This window comes from Lissotriton helveticus, chromosome 11 (genome assembly GCF_964261635.1).
Source record: "Lissotriton helveticus chromosome 11, aLisHel1.1, whole genome shotgun sequence".
NCBI lineage: Eukaryota > Metazoa > Chordata > Amphibia > Caudata > Salamandridae > Lissotriton > Lissotriton helveticus.
Window position 1 is genome coordinate 887665710 of NC_136072.1, and position 18737 is coordinate 887684446.

Consider the following 18737-nt stretch of genomic DNA (forward strand, 5'->3'; position numbering starts at 1 on the left):
GGCACTATGTAAAAACCGGTAGAAAAGCTCATGCTTTGGAGGCAGAAGGCATCCTCTTCAAAATCACCTTTTAATCAAACACATAAAGATGCAGTACAATCATAAAGTGCTAATAAAGGAGGCAGGCTATGGAGGGCACCCCTTAAGACACAGTGCATTACTTTGGGGAGGAGGCTGACAGAATGCATGGTCAAGCAAGAAGGAATGCAACAGATCTGTGGCAAAATTGGTGAAAGGACACCTGCACTGGTTGCCGCCTCACCTATAGTATAAAACAGCATTTCCACTTGAAAGCTAAGGCAATGGATGTTGGTCAATAAACATAGCTTCGATCATGGTATTTCTGCGTGGCATGTTGCTGTGGGACCTGAAAAAAACTTGTGCAGTATATTTAAGGAATGTGAGGTTACTGGCTCTGTGAAAAACAGATCAGTGCTGAATTCCAGATGATAACTGTCATACCTTTCAGAAGTAATATAAATAGTTGTTCTTGGCCGCCGGGTGTCCTATGTAGATGGAGAATTGACTGTACCAGGGACCCCAACACAGTCCTTAGGAGTAGCCAAGTCGCAGCTATCCTGATTGTGTATGGAGGGATTATATTGGGAGAGCCTTGGAGAGGTATAGTAGGTGAAGGTTGATGGGTAATTCAGGTCATGCAGCATGTGTAATATATAGAACTTCCATCTTTTCCAGGAGGCAGGAAGTGGTCTCATATATTAAAAACGTTTAAAGGCGATTGGAAGTTAAAGTGGGAAGGAAGGTCCTCTGCCGGGAGGGTAGCACCTAGCAACTAGCTCTTCATATAAGTTTACTGCACAAGCCATCAACTCTGCAAAAACTATAAAATATGAGATGATTTTAACTGTTGATGTGGCTCAAGAGAACCCCGATCGGTTTCCGTGTTGCTCCCAGAGTCCTTTAGTTCCTCCTAGGAGGTTAGTGTGCTCCCTGTGGGTGACTATTACAGCCTTTAGGGATCCTCAGTATTGCTGTTAATAAGTGAAACTCTGGCATTAGGTTGTTAATCTCTGTTTGATTTCATGACCACCTGTACTTTTGATTTTTTCATCGGATTTTCATCTGAAGGCTATACAGTTTCTCCTTTTGTAACCAATTGTTAGTATTGATTTTACTATTCTGTCAGTGAAAGCGTGTTGTCTCGAAGAGGACTAGGGGTGACACTCCAAATGGACCTCTTCTTGATTCTTCATTGAATACTGATTTTGAGGACATATTCTTCCATTCTCTCTCATTATATCTCAAACTTCCACTCACAGTCATATTTGCATTTCATCAATGAAACCTGATAATGTTGACATATTTGGTTATGTCTAGTGCCTTTTTGTTTGTCACATTAAGTACTTCATGCCAGGGCAGCAAGACATACCTGCTGCCTAAACCCTCCCCCTAGATTGGTAGATCAGGACTATCATTGTGCTTTTGTGTATTTTAGCAGATTTAATAATGCTAGTAATATCTATTTAGTTAGGGAATGTTGGCTAGTGACAGTGGCACACTTGTTGGCCGTAGGTGCAAGGGGCCCTCATGCAAATGTTTGCTGGGGGTCCTAATGGTAGGTTTCACTAATTTTTACAGCAGAAGATGCTACTAATAGAGGATGCCGAAACAGCACTCCAAATTTCATTTCAGGTTCACGTCACATGAGGGAAGCTTTATCTTAGCTATCCCTTATTCACTTTTTCTTATCCTCCAATCGGATAGAGAGTGATCTATGCTGATCTCCACTTCTGACCTCTTTGTAGAACATTAGCTGCCCAATAAAGGCAGAAAATAATCAAACCTGAAACACAAGATGACAAAACACCCCACTTATGCTTCATTCTTCAAAGTCAGGTGCACAAACGACTACATCACCTTTTATAGACTTAGTGACCTGCCCCCAAACAAGTAATGTGCAAGAGTGATACAAGTTCACTATGGGATAATCATTTAGTAAATGTCCGCAGTAAGAAGTATGAGAAGTTTGGCTTTGGTCCGGTACTTCTGACTTCTATATCATCTTCGTGTTTCACCATTGCTTGGCTATTTTATTCCCCAACCATTTGGAATTTTGTGGAAGCATTCTACTTAACTGACTGCAAAGACAATCTGCTTTACTGTAACAGTAAAAATGATTTCCAAAACTAATGGGATTACTGTATGTGTGAATATAAAATGAGAGCAAAAGAGAAATAACAAATTATAAAATAGACATTTTTATGAATAAGAATGATCCTAATATTGCAAACAAATCATTGAAAGACTAGATAAAGCTGCCAAACAATACTTTTAAAAACTCGCAACAACCAACTGAATCACTATATCAGTCTTCTGATGTAGGACAGCAATTTATCTCCATCTGACAGTACCTCATGCAAACTAAAACTAGTTTCCAGATACTGGCCCTTTTGCTCTAAATAGTGTTGAGTTCAGAACATAACTTACCTAGCTTCTATTTTTTCTAGACGTGAGTACATTGGCAAATGTGGCAGTCTCTTTATACAGCCCTACTTTGCTCAGATAAAATAGGGGAAGTCAACTCTAATTCCCATTATATCTGTAATCCAGTTGTTGCACCTGAGCAGTAGTTTCCATGAGGTGTGCTTCTTTGTAAAGTAGGATCATTAAAATAACAGAAATATTTTGGATGACTGGATGTAAATTTATAGAACTTCAAAAGTTGCTTGTTTTCTACTGCTTCCTCAAAGTTCTATCTGGAGATTCAACTCGCCAGTCTTTTCTGGTTACAGTTAAGGATCTCCTCCTAGTCCTCTTCCATATCAAAGCGTTATGGTTTATTTAATAGCGCCTATTTTCAAGAAAGACTACTACTTAGCCAATCCATGTGGCACCAAGCCTCTTTCATGAATATAAGTGCAATATTTCTAGTAAGGTCCTCTGACTTCTTCACAGCATCATGCTACCATACTTTAACTGAGCCTCAAATATAATAGAAGAATGTACATGAAATATAGAGGTTCATACATAAAATAAACATCTGATTAAATACATATACTGTAACACATTATTTTCCAATGTACTATTGGAAAAAGTTCTACCATTTTTTACCATGGAATATTCTATTTTCACGATGGCATATTGTTGGTTGTGTAGATTGTAGATTTAAACTGATTGTGCTCAATGTCCTCAGTGTTTTTCATAATGGAATCATTCAATTAGACAGAAATGGTTTGGAACTAGAATGCTGTATGTTATTTTAGATTATTAGCTTTTCAGCAGGAATGTCTGCTCAGCCCAACTTTTTTCCTGTATTACATATGCTTAGGAAATTGCATGCAAAGGATGAGTTAGGATTCTATACTTTTCTTTAGATTCAACACGGTTTTAATTTCAGCTTTTGCATTTTCTGAAAATACAAAGTGAACGTGAATGGGAGTGTGAGTTCTATGTCACATTTAATGATCTGTGAGGCACAGTTGAACGTCTAAATAGTTTGGCAAGTATATCAGAGACTTAAGTATTTCAAAATATAGTGATAGATACAGTGAGTGGTAAATCGAGATACGCATCAGAGTGATATGGTCCCCTAAGCCAGTGGTTTTGTGGTCAGAGGACCCCTGGGGGTCACGAGGCCTAATCAGGGGGTCCGCAACTGTTTTACAAAATTAAATAATATTAAAAATAATCAATTAACGGATGACATCCTGCTTTATTTGGCATCCCTCTATAGATCGATCAGTGTGGTATTGGATATATTCACAAATTTCGGTAAATAATCGGGATACGCGATTAATTGGCGCAAATTGGTCCTGTTTATGCTGAAAGGAGACGTGCTGCGTCTCCCATCACAATGTGCGATAATGGCTGTGATGGAAGGATTTCGATACCTGGGGATTTCTATTACCTCAGACCCTGCCTGTTTTTATGATTTAAATTTGGCCCCACCTCTGGCCAGGTTGCGGGCGGATGTGAAACACTGGAGGGCCCTGGCTTTGGCACTGGGGGGGAGGACGGCACTTTTCAAGATGCTGGCCCTTCCGTGCTTTCTATATGTCCGACATAACTGTCCTCACAGGGTCCCAGACTCGTATTTTAGGGCTATTGAGAGCGAGATAACTACTCTGCTATGGGATGGCAGGGCCCCCAGAATTGCGAGGCAAAAATTGACAAAAAGCTGGTACGATGGGGGCACAGCCCTCCCGGACCTGCAGAGGTATTACTGGGCGGCGCAACTGGTGACTGTCAATCACTGGATGTATCACCCCCCCAGATGACCCTGCATACGCCCTCGACAGATACCAAACCAACCGCTCTGGCTATCTGGGGGCCTTGTACACCACCGACAGGAAAAATAAGGGGAAGTTCTTTGGACCGACCAAACATACATTAGAAATTTGGCATCTGGTTACCTCTCGACTGGGATGGGCGGGCGCTCTCTCGTTGGCCACGCCACTATGGTTTGATCAACGGCTAGGAAGGCTAGGCTATCAGCCCGGATTCGGCAAATGGGACCTTATTGGACTATCAACAGTAGGGGATCTGGTTAAAAAGGTGGCAATACTGACTTTCAGTGAACTCAAGACTAAATATAAGATGGTGCAGGGAGAACTGTACAGATATCTACAGATCAGGCAAGCGTTGCAGGCGGCTTTTCCGTCTTTTAAAGACATACCGGAGTCGTCGCCCCTAAAAGATCGCTTGCTTGATGGGCCTCTCACCTCGAAAGCAATATCCCTAACTTACAAGAAGCTGAGTAACAACCTCCCAGACACCTTCCCGAAGCTCAGGGAGCGGTGGCAGGATGACATAGGCCCTATAGAGGATAACAACTGGCAGTCGGCTCTGATGTCCCCACATGAAGCAGCTATCACCCAGAGATTTCGCCTTATTCAACTTAGAATACTCCATCGATCATATATTACAGGGACAGTCCTGGCTAGGATAGGATCCAAACCTGATCACAGATGTGTGAGGGGATGTGGACAGCAGGCCACATTTTACCATACACTATGGTCCTGCCCCAAGATACTCCCCCTGTGGGAGGGAGCCACAACTCATATGCACACAGCCCTGGGAAAAGCTATAACACTTGCACCACAGCTCGGGCTATTGAACATCTGGGAGGCTACTGACCTAACAGAAGTGGAGAGGCAATTGCCTCTCCACTTCTGTTAGGTCAGTAGCCTCTCTGGTCGGGAGAGAAATGGCTAGAGGCCAGCCTCGGATTGGTAACGCGGGCACTCGGGCAATGCCCGAGGGGCCGGTGTCTGAGTTCCTGCTGTGGGCTGCTTTTTTGAGCAGCCTGGGGCCGATTTGGGTGGTGTCTCTATTTTCGGAATACAACCAGCGGCCCAGTAGGTGTGTGAGTGGCCTTTCTAGAGGCAGATGGGCGCTCGATACCTCCTGTTTAGCAACAGGTAGAGGTATCACTCCCTTTGTCTCGCTGGCCAGCCCATTAACGTGTGCACATATTGAGCAGGGCAGGGGGCCGCCTCACTTGTTTTCAGGTGTGTTTCACTAGTGTAAACTAATGTGTGCATTTTTTAAGCACCCCCCTCCTTCTTTTTAATGCATTTACGCTGAAGCAGTGATTTGAGGAAAGGCATTATGCAAATGGGGGCAGATTTTTTTTTGTGTGCCCGGGCCGATTTTCAGTCCCAATCCGACCCTGCTAGGGGCTGGGGAAACATGCGCCCGCCTCGTGTCAACCTGTGGGCCAAAGAAATGGATAGATGTATGCTGGCGGAGACTGAGGTCTATAAGGCTCGGGGATGCCCCAAGAAATGGGATAAGAAGTTGTCACGGTGGAACGAACACAGGGGAGATATATGTATGTCACCCACAGCTGAAATGGAATTGCGAAGGCAAGAGAGACTGGCAGGAGATATGTAATGAACAACTTTTGATTAATGTTCTAACTGTACTATCCTGTTCAAAGTATGCAACGTGTCATTCAATCATGTAATGAACTACTGTGATTTTACTCAATAAACAAAGTTTTAAATAAAAATGTATCAATTAAAATGAAAAAGGTACATAAACATAAGGAAACAACAACGAAAATGTGCAATTCTTTTCTATATTTGCTTGTGAATTACACATCACATTTCAATATTTGATCCAGGCTTCCAATAATGACTCTGTGGATCCCCTTATTCCGCTAATGATTTTGTGGGGGACCTCATAAGTCAGCAGGTTAAGAACCACTTCCTTAAGCCATTCAGTTTCTCCATGTTTCAAAACTATATTTTAAATTGAATAATATTCATATATCTGCGCCCTCCACACTTTAAGATTCCACACCTGTTTTTAATAAAGTTACCTAAACAAAATGAAAATGTATTACATTTCTTTTAGAACATTTAAATAGATTGTGTTGTCGAAATTTCACTTTTTGAGTAAAATCAATGAAAGAACTTTTAAGAAAGTATTCTCTATTTCTCAACATTTGTAAGGGGAAAAACTTAAACAGAAGTCCATTACAAGAACCAGGTAAATAATCATTTAGGTATCCATAATTCCTCTTACTCCTTTACCGAGGCCTCTCCTTGTATAATGTTAATGCCATTAAAGAAAAATGACTTTTTTTGGCGTGTGGTTTTATTAATTGCCTCATCTAGATACAAAATAACATTCCGATACTAATCTATCCACATTCTTGTCAGTGTGCGGTTCCTTTTAAAGATGATTTGAGCTAATTTTATTAGTTGTAGCTGGGAAGACAAATTGAAGAGAAATACAATTAGACGATCATTTAAATGATAATTTATAAAAAGGTGCGCTCATCCCTAATAATTCTACTGACAGAACTGGATATGGCTGTAACTAAGAGTACTGTTGTTTTTTGTGAAGTTCGCTTGGCGAAGGAACAATTTACATTTTAAATGTGTGCATTCAGTGAGAAACATTTAAGGTGGATGAACGGGTTCTTTTTTTTTTTGCAATAACGTGAAAAGCAGTCATTTGTAATGGTATCTCTTTCTCCAGCATATGAACATAACATTGTGTGCAGTTTTTACAATCTTTTAACTTGTGAAGCACAGGGTCAACAACATATTATAAGGCAAGACATAAAGCGTACAGTACATAACAATTCAAGCCTATCCGACATACCGATTTCACAAGGCAAGTCATAAATGAATAATTTATGCGGTTTTCCTATGACTTATTCGTCTGGATCACATTCCGTCCAGGCTTTTACACATGAACAACTTACTAGCGTCATAACAGTTGCAGTTAAATGTATTGTATTTGGAAAAAATAAGCATATACCGGCCTACTTTTGCTTCCATATGCTGGAAAGTCCTGCACATTATGTAGGTTAAATGGGTGGCACAATCCGTGCTGCAAAGCCACCAGTAGCATTTCATTTTCGGGCCCTGGGTACCTGTAGTTCCATTTTGATAGGGACGCACAAGTAGAATAAATGTGCTAGTCGGTTGTAAGGCAATTACACCATGTTTAGAAGAGAGAGCACAAGCACTTTAGCACTATTTAACAGTGATAAAGTCCTAAAAAGCCAACAAAAACAGGTTCAGAAAACAGATGGCTGAAGGCAAAATGTTTGGGGAAGACCTTGCAGTGAGTGCCAAGTCCAACAGACAAGTACATTTTTTACCATCATTAGGCAAGTTGGTACTTTCCTTTGAGCTGTGGGTATCTAGTGCTTTCTTCTAAGGCCACAGTCTAGATTTAGGGCTCTCAGCTTTATGGTATTTATGTTTTTGAAATTTCCGTCTGTATTTATTCATATTTATTTGTTGCTTATTTTATATACATTTATCTCATCTATTATGTGTTCAATGTAAACATTAAGCTGCAACTGTTATATTTCCACATTTATTTAGCTACTAAAAATGTTCTTATGTTTAAATATCCACAGATGTTACAAAATTCCTGTACAATGCAATCATCTGAAAACATTTAGATAGCGGACAATCTCAAAATCCTGCACATATACAGTTATTTCAACCTAATTTGGATTTTCTTTTCTTTTTTTTTAAAAAAACTTCTCTTCTCTCAATCTGCAGAACTAGTGACCAGCCACCTATGATTGACTATAGTGAGGATTGTCAAAAGAAATACCTATTCTCCACATTTATTCCATAAAAAAATACAGACATGAAAATAGATGGTTTTATTTCTGTATTTATCTGTAAAAATCAGTAAAAACAGAAAATTGGGAGCCCTAATTATATATATAATCAAATTGGAGGGAAAAAGAAGAAGCTGTGATCCATTCAGCTTCCTTAATCTGTATCCAAAGATCAAGTGGGGAATGGATCACTTGTCCTGCTTAACCTGGGTTAGCATTTCTCAGTTTTCAGTGCCCTAATTATATGCCATATCACTTTTTGCAGAAGATATTCATCGTAGCCGCTAGGGCATTTTTTCCTTGAGTGAATCCATATATTTTTCCCTTCATCAAACCTTTGCTTCTACCAGGTCAGGCATAAGAGCAAATCCTTCTCTGCATTCTACACTCTGTTTGTCTTTATTTGGGTGTGCATCTGTATGTTATGTTTGTGTCTCAAGGAGGCCCAGTATATTGCTTTAATACACTTCAGACTGGGAGAGCCTCCAATATTTTACCCTTCTAGAGAAATGCCACACCTGTTTTCCAAATGTCCCCACTGGGCTTTCTCCTCTCCTCCTGGGGTAAAAACCCAGCATTCCTACTGTATGAAAACTCTTTTTGACTTGTTTTGTTCATTTGGAGTGCTCTCCTAGTTTAGGAGCTCTTCTCCTCCAGTATGTAAGGCAAGTGCCGGGAAAATCTGATGGCTATCTTCCCCTTCTCCCTATATGGAAGTCATGGTGTTTGGCTAAACGGTTCCTTTGACTGATATGTATGGTAGTAAATTGCAGTGAATAGTTTCATGGAAATGGAAAACCTGAAGTCTGTTTCATTGCTTAAGAATATGGAGCTCTGGGATGCTTGTGCTCCAGATCAATCTAAGCCCTTCCATCATGTCTTGCAGTGGTTCTCCAAACAATGTTTTGCAGACCTTGATTCCCATGCAGAAGTCTTCAAGCAAATGCTACTCACTTTGTCTGAACCCAGCCAGGCCCAAGGCACCAATGAAGTGTGTTTACTACTTATAAAGATGCTACTGTATTCTCAAGCTCTTCTTTTAATCCTGTATTACACAGCAAGCAGACCATACAGACTTTGCTGCATCTGATACTCCAATGGAGAGAAAACAGGGTACCGAGAGCAGATAAAGCACACCCGGTGCTCTCAATAGGTGTGATGGTGTATTGGCTTTCCAACTCAAGGTGGCAGTTTCACTCCAACAAGTTCTCGGCTACAAGGGGGAGCAGGTATTCCCATTTGTTTGACCCGGGGCTGAGCACCAGATTATTGAATTTTAAATGTCAAAATGCAAACTCATTGTGGCCAGAATATCAACTTTCAGAATATTATTTAAGGTGAGTATGCATGCTTCAATCTAAATAAGGTTATTATACAAAATTCCACATATATATACATTTACTAGATAGATGGATGGATAAATGGATGGATGGATGTATCGATGGAGGGATGGATGGATGGATAGATGGCTATTATCCAGTGGCACACCACATTTCCATGGGAAAAGCATTTTTTTGTTTGCTTATAGCTCTGTAACTTTGGCTCGGATTTCAGAATTTCCCCCCAAAAAACTGTCTATCTCAGCTCTTTCCGGGTAAAGTCTTCACCATTCATGTTTCTATAGGATATTTAGACACAAACTACAGCCAAAATAATTGATCACAAATATACAAAATTTGGCAGAAAGCAAGATCTTCCTAAGAGCTAGGGGTTGTGCAGCTCGCCTACCTAAGCCTTCCACAGGCTGCGATGCCAAAAAATCTAAGAGGGGAGGGATACATGCATGGGGCCACCCTTCCCATGCTGATGATCAGTTGCTGGGACCCCATCCCCCATGTCCATATCTTAGCAGTGTCCCAGGGACATTGCTATTGTTTGCCTGAAAGAGTGCGGTTCTCTCCAAAGCAGAAAAAAGTACTTTACTCCCACTTGACATCAGCAGTAAAAAAGCTGCTCCCGCCCAGGCAGGGCAAAGGAATGCTGCTGGCTTCCTCCAGCACACAGTATGGTGTTGGCCAGGGAGCCTTCTGAGGCCTCAGGGATCTTGGGGCTTACCCCAGAGCCCTCAACAAAGCAATGATTGTCGTTCTTGGTAAGCACCGGGTACCCACCAAAAATGGTATTGGCCGACTCCCACAAGGAGAGCCAGCTGGGGACATGGGGGCCCTGTGGCTTCCCTGCACCCTCTATTAAAAATGGAGTTAGGTGTGCCCTGCGTGGGCATCGTGCCACCCACTTAATACAAATATGCCGCCAAATACAGTGAGTGCTGTCTGGGGAGCCGGCGGGGCCCTGGGGCTCCCCTGGCATCTCTCAAGGAAAATTAAAAAGGTCTGTGCCCCTGGTAGTCTCCGGGGCACCCAAATGTTAATTAATAAAGTAAGAATAATAAAAGAGAAGAAGAAACTGCTCATTTATTATTCACTGATCCGGCATGGAGCACCCCATAATTCCCTAGGGCATATTTCCATGATTTGTTTGTTGCTGGTGGTGTCCCTAGAAGGGTCTGGGGCACCACCAAACTTTTTTATGTTGTAGGGGTTGCAGAGAGGACAAGTTATAGAGTGAGGTTCTAAGCATCATTTCTGTGGTTTCTAGGTTTTGATATGAAATCATAATGTCAATTGCATTGTTTTTTTAAGTGAAAACATATATTGATGACATGAAAATATTGATGGCAGTGAAAATAAATGTGCTTCGAAAGCACATTTTAACTCAGAGTACAGCAAAAGTGACATGAGAAAACTACTTTTACTGTGTCACAGATTGTATGTAACAATTACTTTAAATGGCAAACAACTCTCCTACTAGCCATGGGTGATCTTCTATATTATTTTACATTGCTTCTCAAATGTAAGCCTTTGCCTCCTGGTTTTTGTTAAATGCATTTGTTAAAACAAGACAAATGAAAAATATGCTATGATATTACCATACTTGCATTACCATACCATTACCTCAGTTGCACAGAGTAAAATATGGCACTTATTGCGGAGGGGGAATTATGACTGACTCAAGGCTTTGTCTCTTATAGCTCATGGCCCCATGAGCATTGCATTTGGTGTGCAAGTTATGCATTGCATCGGGCTTTCAACCAGTTTGCTCCAAGGAGCTGATTATTCTCACCACAATGGTTTAGTTGTGTACTTTGGTGAACAGGAGAGGATCAGGAGAATTATTGCTCATGGATCACGCTGCAACGTCCAGCAGTATCGACCATAACATTCTCCTTGACTGCCTTTACAATCTACGAGACAATCACTCAAAAGGACTGCCCACTTTCTTGCAGACTGGGTACAAATCATCTAATTAAGCACTAATGTATCCTGCCCTTTCTTGGTGAGCTGGTGTGTCCCGCAAGGTTCATCACTCTCCCCTCTTTTGTTCAAGCTATATATCGTCCTTTTTGCAAAACTCCTTACTCACCTTAAAGCTACTTGTTACCTTCACAGGGAAGATATCCAGCTGCGTATTGACTTTCAAGTTGATCAAAATAACCTGGTCACTCGTGTCAAATACATTATGAACTTCATTGTCTCCTGGTTGAAGGCCAATTATCTAAATCAACCCTGCTCAATTTGAAATCCTCTCTCTCTTTTAATGACTTAATGTTTGAGACAAATGCAAGTGGCCACAGAATGTCTGTCTCTAAATCCAGGAACCTAGGCATTCTCTTAAAACATAAACTAGATCTTAATTTCCAGATCTCTGTCTCCAATAGATAAGGTTTCTCAGGAAAATTGTGCCTTACCAATAGTTTGGTTGTGCTAGTTCCACATGCTGATCCCAAGGAGAGAGACATTATGCTGCCCCTCCCAACGATCCAATCCTCTGACAAATCCTAATGGTCCACTCTAGCTCATGTGCAGGGAAGAAGTCACGCAGACACCGTTCGTCTGAACTTTTGGTTTTGCAATGACCACACTATAACACAATACCTTTGTGGATTGTAAACGTGAATATGCCTGCACATGGCCTTTTTTGGAGAGTTTTGGAAAGATTAATTACCAAACTTTCCCAAAAAAGTAAATGAGTGGCAGGTGATTCCCTGCCTGTGTAGAAAGCGGCCCCTTAGGTCAAACCTCCATTGCATACCAGTGAAGGCCATGCGCTGCAGGGGAGTTGGGTGAATATGATAAAAAAGACACAGAAATGTGTTCGAAAAAACAAAGGTTATAGTGACAATATAGGTAAGTATGTGTCATGACTCGAGTAAGACAACTGGATAAAACAGTAAAGTCTTTATTGTAACTCCCACAAGCACGTCTTGGCATCGCCTGTGATCGCTCTCATCCTCGTTTCAACCGCCACAACTGTCACTCGTCACCGCGTCATAGCGGACAGCACGAGACACTCACTGCAGACCTCGCGCACAGCCTGCGCGAGGCGAGCTGAGCTACTACATATCTCCTTTCCTTAAAACAAGAAGAAATAGAAGCAAAAGCGAGGGAGAGAGAGAGAGAGAGAGAGAGAGAGAGAGAGAAGAGAGAGAGAGAGAGAGAGAGAGAGAGAGAGAGAGAGAGAGAGAGAGAGAGAGAGAGAGGAAATTAAAGAAGAGTCATAAATAAGAACAGGAAACTATTGGCGATATCTAACAGGAATACTGACTGCTCTGGCACTCCTTCTGACAGTAGAGTAACCAGGAGGAGAACTCTGAACATTGAGTTTACCTTGAGAGACGGTATCAGAGAAATCTCTTCTCAGCATAGGACACTTAGCATCATTAAGAACATTTTTTACTTTGACAACCTTGTTACCATTCCACCAGTCTTTACCATTGACCCGGACAGCATTGCCACACACTTTATCAGTCAGTCAGTCAAAAGCTTTTATTCGATATGCAAGATATCTTATAAGCACACTTACAATACAATCAGTTTGAATTTTACAAAAAGCATCACTTAAAGAGGTCAGTATAAAAAACACATTTAAAAGGGATAAAAGGACATGGATTGTCCGCTATTAAATTAGCTAAACAGAATTAAATCGTTACTGACAATCTCTTACAACGAATAAGCCAAAACTGTTTTAAAAATTTTGCAATTCCACATACAATCTGGGGGGATGTGTCCGTGGTTAGGATACGTAGGGCTGTTAAGTGACTGCGTGTGCCCATGTTTCGGCAAAGGGGCTTCAACCAGGTACCCCTGGGCCTTGCATAATCCGGGCATTCAAACAAAACATGCGCAACGGACTCAATCTTGCTCGGGCAACAAGCACAATTTGGGGACTTACGGGCCGTGGAGCTCCAGTTAGATACCAGGGCACCAAGAGGTAGAGAACCAACTCTAAATTTAAGATAAAGGGCACGATCAAAGGGAAGGGTAATTAGATCCAAATAGGGTTCAAATGCCACAATGTCTTTAACAAGTAAAAAGGCGGCAGTAGATTTACAATGGTTCGAGTTTGTAACGAGGTGCTCCGCGGCCCATTTCCAGAAAAGTGCCTTTACAACATCTTTCGGCGGGGCTGAACGCGATGACCAGTAGTCCCCCAAACCAATTTTCTCCATAAGGTTTTTGGTGTCCCTTAGCCATCTTATCTTTGCCCAGCCCCCCAGGCTCATTATTTCCCTCAGGCCGTCAGCGTAGGATTTTAGCTCTTCACCCCTCCAGATTCGAGCCCATAAAAGGAGAGGGCGAAGCAGAGCTTGATCCTTAATGCTTCTACAGCCTGTGTCCAACAACACTGGTACAGATGGGGTGCTCAGGGGGATGGCAATGATTGATTTCAGAAGCTTACTCTCAGCTGTTACCAGAGTGTCCAATCGGGAGTGGCCCCACAATTCTGCCCCGTACAAGGCTGATGTCACTACCTTGGTCTTGTAAATTTCAATTACCGGGGTAAGCGATCTCCTCGGTGAGGCTCGGTACTCCCTCATAAGAGCTCCTCCTACTCTCTTATGGTTAAGGGCCATTTTGTCTATATGATTTGCCCAGGACATTCTATCCGTAATCCGAATTCCGAGATAATCGAATTCGGATACTTTCTCTAGGGCAACAGAGTTAAGCATAGGTGGGCGGCCCAGTTTCCGTGGAGGGTTTAGGACTAGATATTTGGTTTTATCCACGTTTATTATTAGCCCTTTTGCAGCACAAAACTCCTGGAAGCGCGTTAGCAGTTTCTGGAGGCCTTGAGGAGTCTTCGAGATCAAAAGCGTGTCATCCGCAAAAAGCAGGGTGGGGATCCGGACTCCTCCGAGACAGGGGGCGTCTGCTGGTTCTTGTTGGAGATATTCCACCACCCCATTTACGTAAAGTGAAAATAGGGTGGGCGCCAAGACGCAGCCCTGTCTTACTCCCCTAGACACCGGTATTTTTTCAGTGACCTCTCCGTTTTTACCCCAACGAACCTGTGCATAGGTATTGGCATGGAGGCTAATGAGGAGGGACAAGATGTAAGGGGGTAATCCCAATTTGTGAAGTACCCTCCATAGTTCCTCCCGGGGGACCAGGTCGAAGGCAGTCTTCAGGTCTATAAAGGCCAAATAAAGACTGCCCTTACCTAGATCCACCACCTTCCACCCCAAAAGTGCCAACCTAAACACCTGCTCTATTGTCCCCATTCCTGCCCGAAAGCCTGCCTGGAAATCTGATAGGATTTTATTCTCCTCCACCCAATGGAGGATCCTTCTGAGTATAGCTTTACCGGCTATCTTTTGGGTGGAGTCTATCAAACTTATTGGGCGGTAGTTCCCCGGGGTTTCCCTACACCCTTTTTTGTAAATTGGGACCACCACTGCCCCTTTCCAAGATTCTGGTACTGCTCCTCCCATCATGATGTCATTGAGGAGAGCAGCAATCACCCTTCCCCATTCTACTGGATATGCCCTCATTAGGTCCCCCGGGAGGCCATCTGGGCCCGCTGCCTTGCGCGGGAGCTACCCACCCTATGACCCCCTCAATTTCTACTGGAGTGAAGAGATCATAGGCCTGAGGTTCAATTACTAGTGAGAGGTTCGCCCCCATATTCAGGTCCCCGTCTGGAGGGAGGTATAACGCCCCAAAATGGTTTACCCAGTTTTGGGGCGGGATATTGCAGGGTCTCATAGTTACCGCGGGTTTATTCCGGGAACCTATAAGATTCCAGAAAGCCCGTGTGTCCCTACTTTTACTCGCTAAGAGCAGGTCTTCCCAAAACTTGTCTTCCCACTCCCTCCTAGCAGTTTTAAGGGCTTTATTATAGGCCTTCCTTGCGTCCTGTATCTCACTGGGGGATTTATACTTTACTGCCTCCACTAATTTTGTCTTATAAGCCCTACATGATTGGGTATACCATCCATCAGCGGGCTTTATAGATCTTTTATTGCCCGGCTTACTAGAGTATGGGGTAAACACATTAGTCAAGGCCTCTACCAGGGCGACAAACAGCCCACTCGCTCTACCCACACCTTCAGATGGGGACCCAAGGGTTGCCACTGCGAGGTTTAGGAGAGATGAAATTTCCCCTACCCTTGCCTCAGAGAGGACCAATTTCGCCCATTTTATTCTTCTCCCGCAAGGGGAGACTTCAGACTCATCGGGAGGAGCAGGTACCGGGGTAATATATCCCTTTTCTCTAGGTCGCCACCACTGGTCCATGTTTAGGGAAAGCGAGTTATGGTCGCTTTCAGTCGCAGGGACCACCAGCATGTCCCTTACATGGGGCCATAGGTGTACGTCTATTAACAAATAATCGATCCTCGAGGTGTGCCCAGGTCTATTATAAGTGTGGGCCCCCGCCCTATCCGAATTTGTCCTCCCGTTCGCTGCCCGTAAATTTAATTCGAGACACAGGGAATATAGCTGGAGCGCCACTTCTGACCACCTCCTGATCGGAGAAATTTCCAATACAGGAATCCCCATCCTAGCATCCTCCTCATCTTGGTCAAGGGCTACGTCCGAGCCCAAGGGCTCGAAAGTACAATTCATGTCTCCTGCAACCAATGTACGCATCTTGTGAGGGGTATTTTTTAGGATGGTCTCAAGAAGAGATATTACAGGAGACTTCCGTCCACCCTTGGTCCCACGAGCATAGACATTATAAATATTTAGGACCAGTCTCCCCCTTGGGTCTGTTAAGGTGATGTTTTGAATATCCGGGCAGCCTGTGGGAAACTCCTCTACTCTACAATCTAGAGAGGCGGCAACCCAGATAAGAAGGCCACCCAAGGGACGCCCTCTCCCTGATTCCGAGGTTTGAGCGGAAACAGAATGGGAAGAGAATCCCACCCTATGGACCGGGGCCAATCTCCATGTCTCTTGGAAAATACACACAGAGTGCTCATCAGCCCAAGCAGCAAAATCCGGTAGAGCCAACTTTCTTGCAATCCCTGCGACATTCCAGCTGAAAACCTTAAAAACTAGGTCCGTCACAGCTGGAATGTCTCTGGGTGCAAGAGTATTCCCGTCTATGGGCCTCGCCAAGGATATTTTAGGGGAGCAGGGGCTATGGATGCTAGCTTTAGTGGCTAGCGTCCCGCTAGTCGAGAGGATTTGGGTGGACAATTCTCCTATTGGGTCCGCTCTACTCCCAAGTTCCAGTCAGTTCCAGCTTGGCACCCACTCGTGATTAGCCCTCAAGCCTCCCGTTTTCCCTACCCAGGACAGCTCCCCAATATGTCCCAAACACACTTTATCCACCACCACAGTTTCCCCAAACTTTGATTCGCCTTTTTTTACAAAACCAGGTTTCTTAACCCTGACCCTGTCACCAACTGCAAACTCTCTGTTCTTAACTCGCTTCCTTTCATCAAAGTATTCTTTTTGTTTGGACTGGACCTCAGCAGACCTGTACCTCACTTTCTCATCCATTTCTTGAAGAGTGGAATTAGATTTATTCCACTTAGACATCCAAGCTGGTCTAAACTCTGTACATGGTTTTCTACCTCTAAGTAATTCGAAAGGGGACACTCCTGTAGAAGAATGGGGGGTAGTTCTATAGAACCACAACATTGTCCTAACACACTGGGGAACTGCCTTGTGGTGTTCTATGGCCCATTTGACACAATCACCTATGACTCTATTGAGTCTCTCTACCAACCCATTGGTTTGTGGGTGATAGAGTGAACTTCTGTGATGAGTAATGACAGATTCCCTAAGAAACTCTTCCACCTCAGCTGATACAAATTGTACCCCATTATCGGATACAATGGATTGGGGAAACCCTTCTCTCATGAATGTTTCCTTTAAGAAGTCAATTATTTCTCTGGAGTCAACTTTAGTGACAAACTTGGCTTCCGGCCATTTAGTGTAATAGTCCACCATAACAATTGCAAATTTGCATTGTTGAGGTAGATTGTGAAAGGGTCCTAGCACATCGATTCCAAGTTTTTTCCACGGTCCACCAGGGAGGGGAATAGGTGTGAGAGGGGAACTGACTGTGCGAAGACATTTGTCGCTAGAAGAACAAATTGTGCACTCCTGCACCATTTCATCAATATCTTTATCCATTTTAGGCCACCAAAAGTACTCTCTTACCCTACGATTGGTTAATGTGGAACCCAGATGCCCCTCATGTGCTTTGGACAGGAGAGTGGATCTGATGTCCACTGTTGCAATAAGTTTCTCTAGCCTGAATACTAGACCATCTTCAATCGAAAGCTCATCACACACCTTGACATAGGGTTGTAATGCAACTTCCACATTTCTTTCCCTGGGCCACCCTTGGGTAATATACTTCATCACTTTTTTTGAAACATCGTCACACGCTAAAGCTTCCCTCCAATTTTCCTGACTTACAGTACATACATTAGCCAATTCAACACTTGCTATGATATCCTCTTTTTCATCATAACAACAGTCATCATTACATTGCATGTCTTGACAGGTATTTGCAGGTAAACGTGACAATGCATCCGCTCTCACATTTTTACCCCCAGCAATATGTACAACATCAAAGTTGAATTGTAAGAGTTTAGATGCTAGGCGTGCAATGCGAGGGGTGGCACCGCGGCTGTTGGTATTTCCTAAAATTGCAACCAACGGTTTGTGGTCCGTTTGAAGTGTAAACTTTTGTCCCCACAAGTAATTTTTAAATTATTCAATGCCCCACCAGCATGCTAGAAGCTCCTTCTCAATAACAGAGTAATGAGTCTTCGCCTCTCTGAGTACTCTGGATGCAAATCCTACTGTGTGTTCATTTTGGCCAACAACCTGTGTCAAGACAGCACCTAGCCCATAGCTGCTGGCATCCACAGTTAGAGTACATCGAAAGCGATTTTACATTCATCATCCCACACAAATTCACTTTTGTCCTGCAGTAATTTTGATATGGGGCGAATCTTCGTAGCATAGTCTTGAATAAAGCGGGCATAAAATTCAGTGAGCCCTAAAAGGGATTTTACTCCTGCTTTGTCTTTAGGTGCAGAAGCATCAACAATGGCTTGTACCAAACTCGGCTTGGGTGTGACTCCTTCGCTTGAGATTGTATGACCTAGGTATTCCACCTTGTCTTTTGAGAACTCACACTTGTCCCTTTTTAGGACTACACCATGTTCCTGGAAAATAGACAAGATTTTGCTCAGCACCATGTCATGTTCATTGCACCATCAGGATTCAAGCAAGCCGGGCCGAAGACGGCTGTAATGCCAGAAACCGGTCCCCGGAAGCTTGTTTCCTTTCCAGTGAAGAATTGGCTTGGTAGTTTGGTCTGCCCTGTTCCCATGATGCACTGGGCCAGGGACAGACTAATTTGCATATAG

General features: G+C 43.1%; 1 protein-coding gene across 2 annotated transcripts in view; it reads left to right on the forward strand.

Moving 5' to 3' along the window:
- KSR2 (kinase suppressor of ras 2) overlaps positions 1–18737 on the forward strand; it is a 1667828-nt gene that overhangs the window by 1138831 nt on the left and 510260 nt on the right. The gene's annotated exons all lie outside the window — the stretch shown is intronic.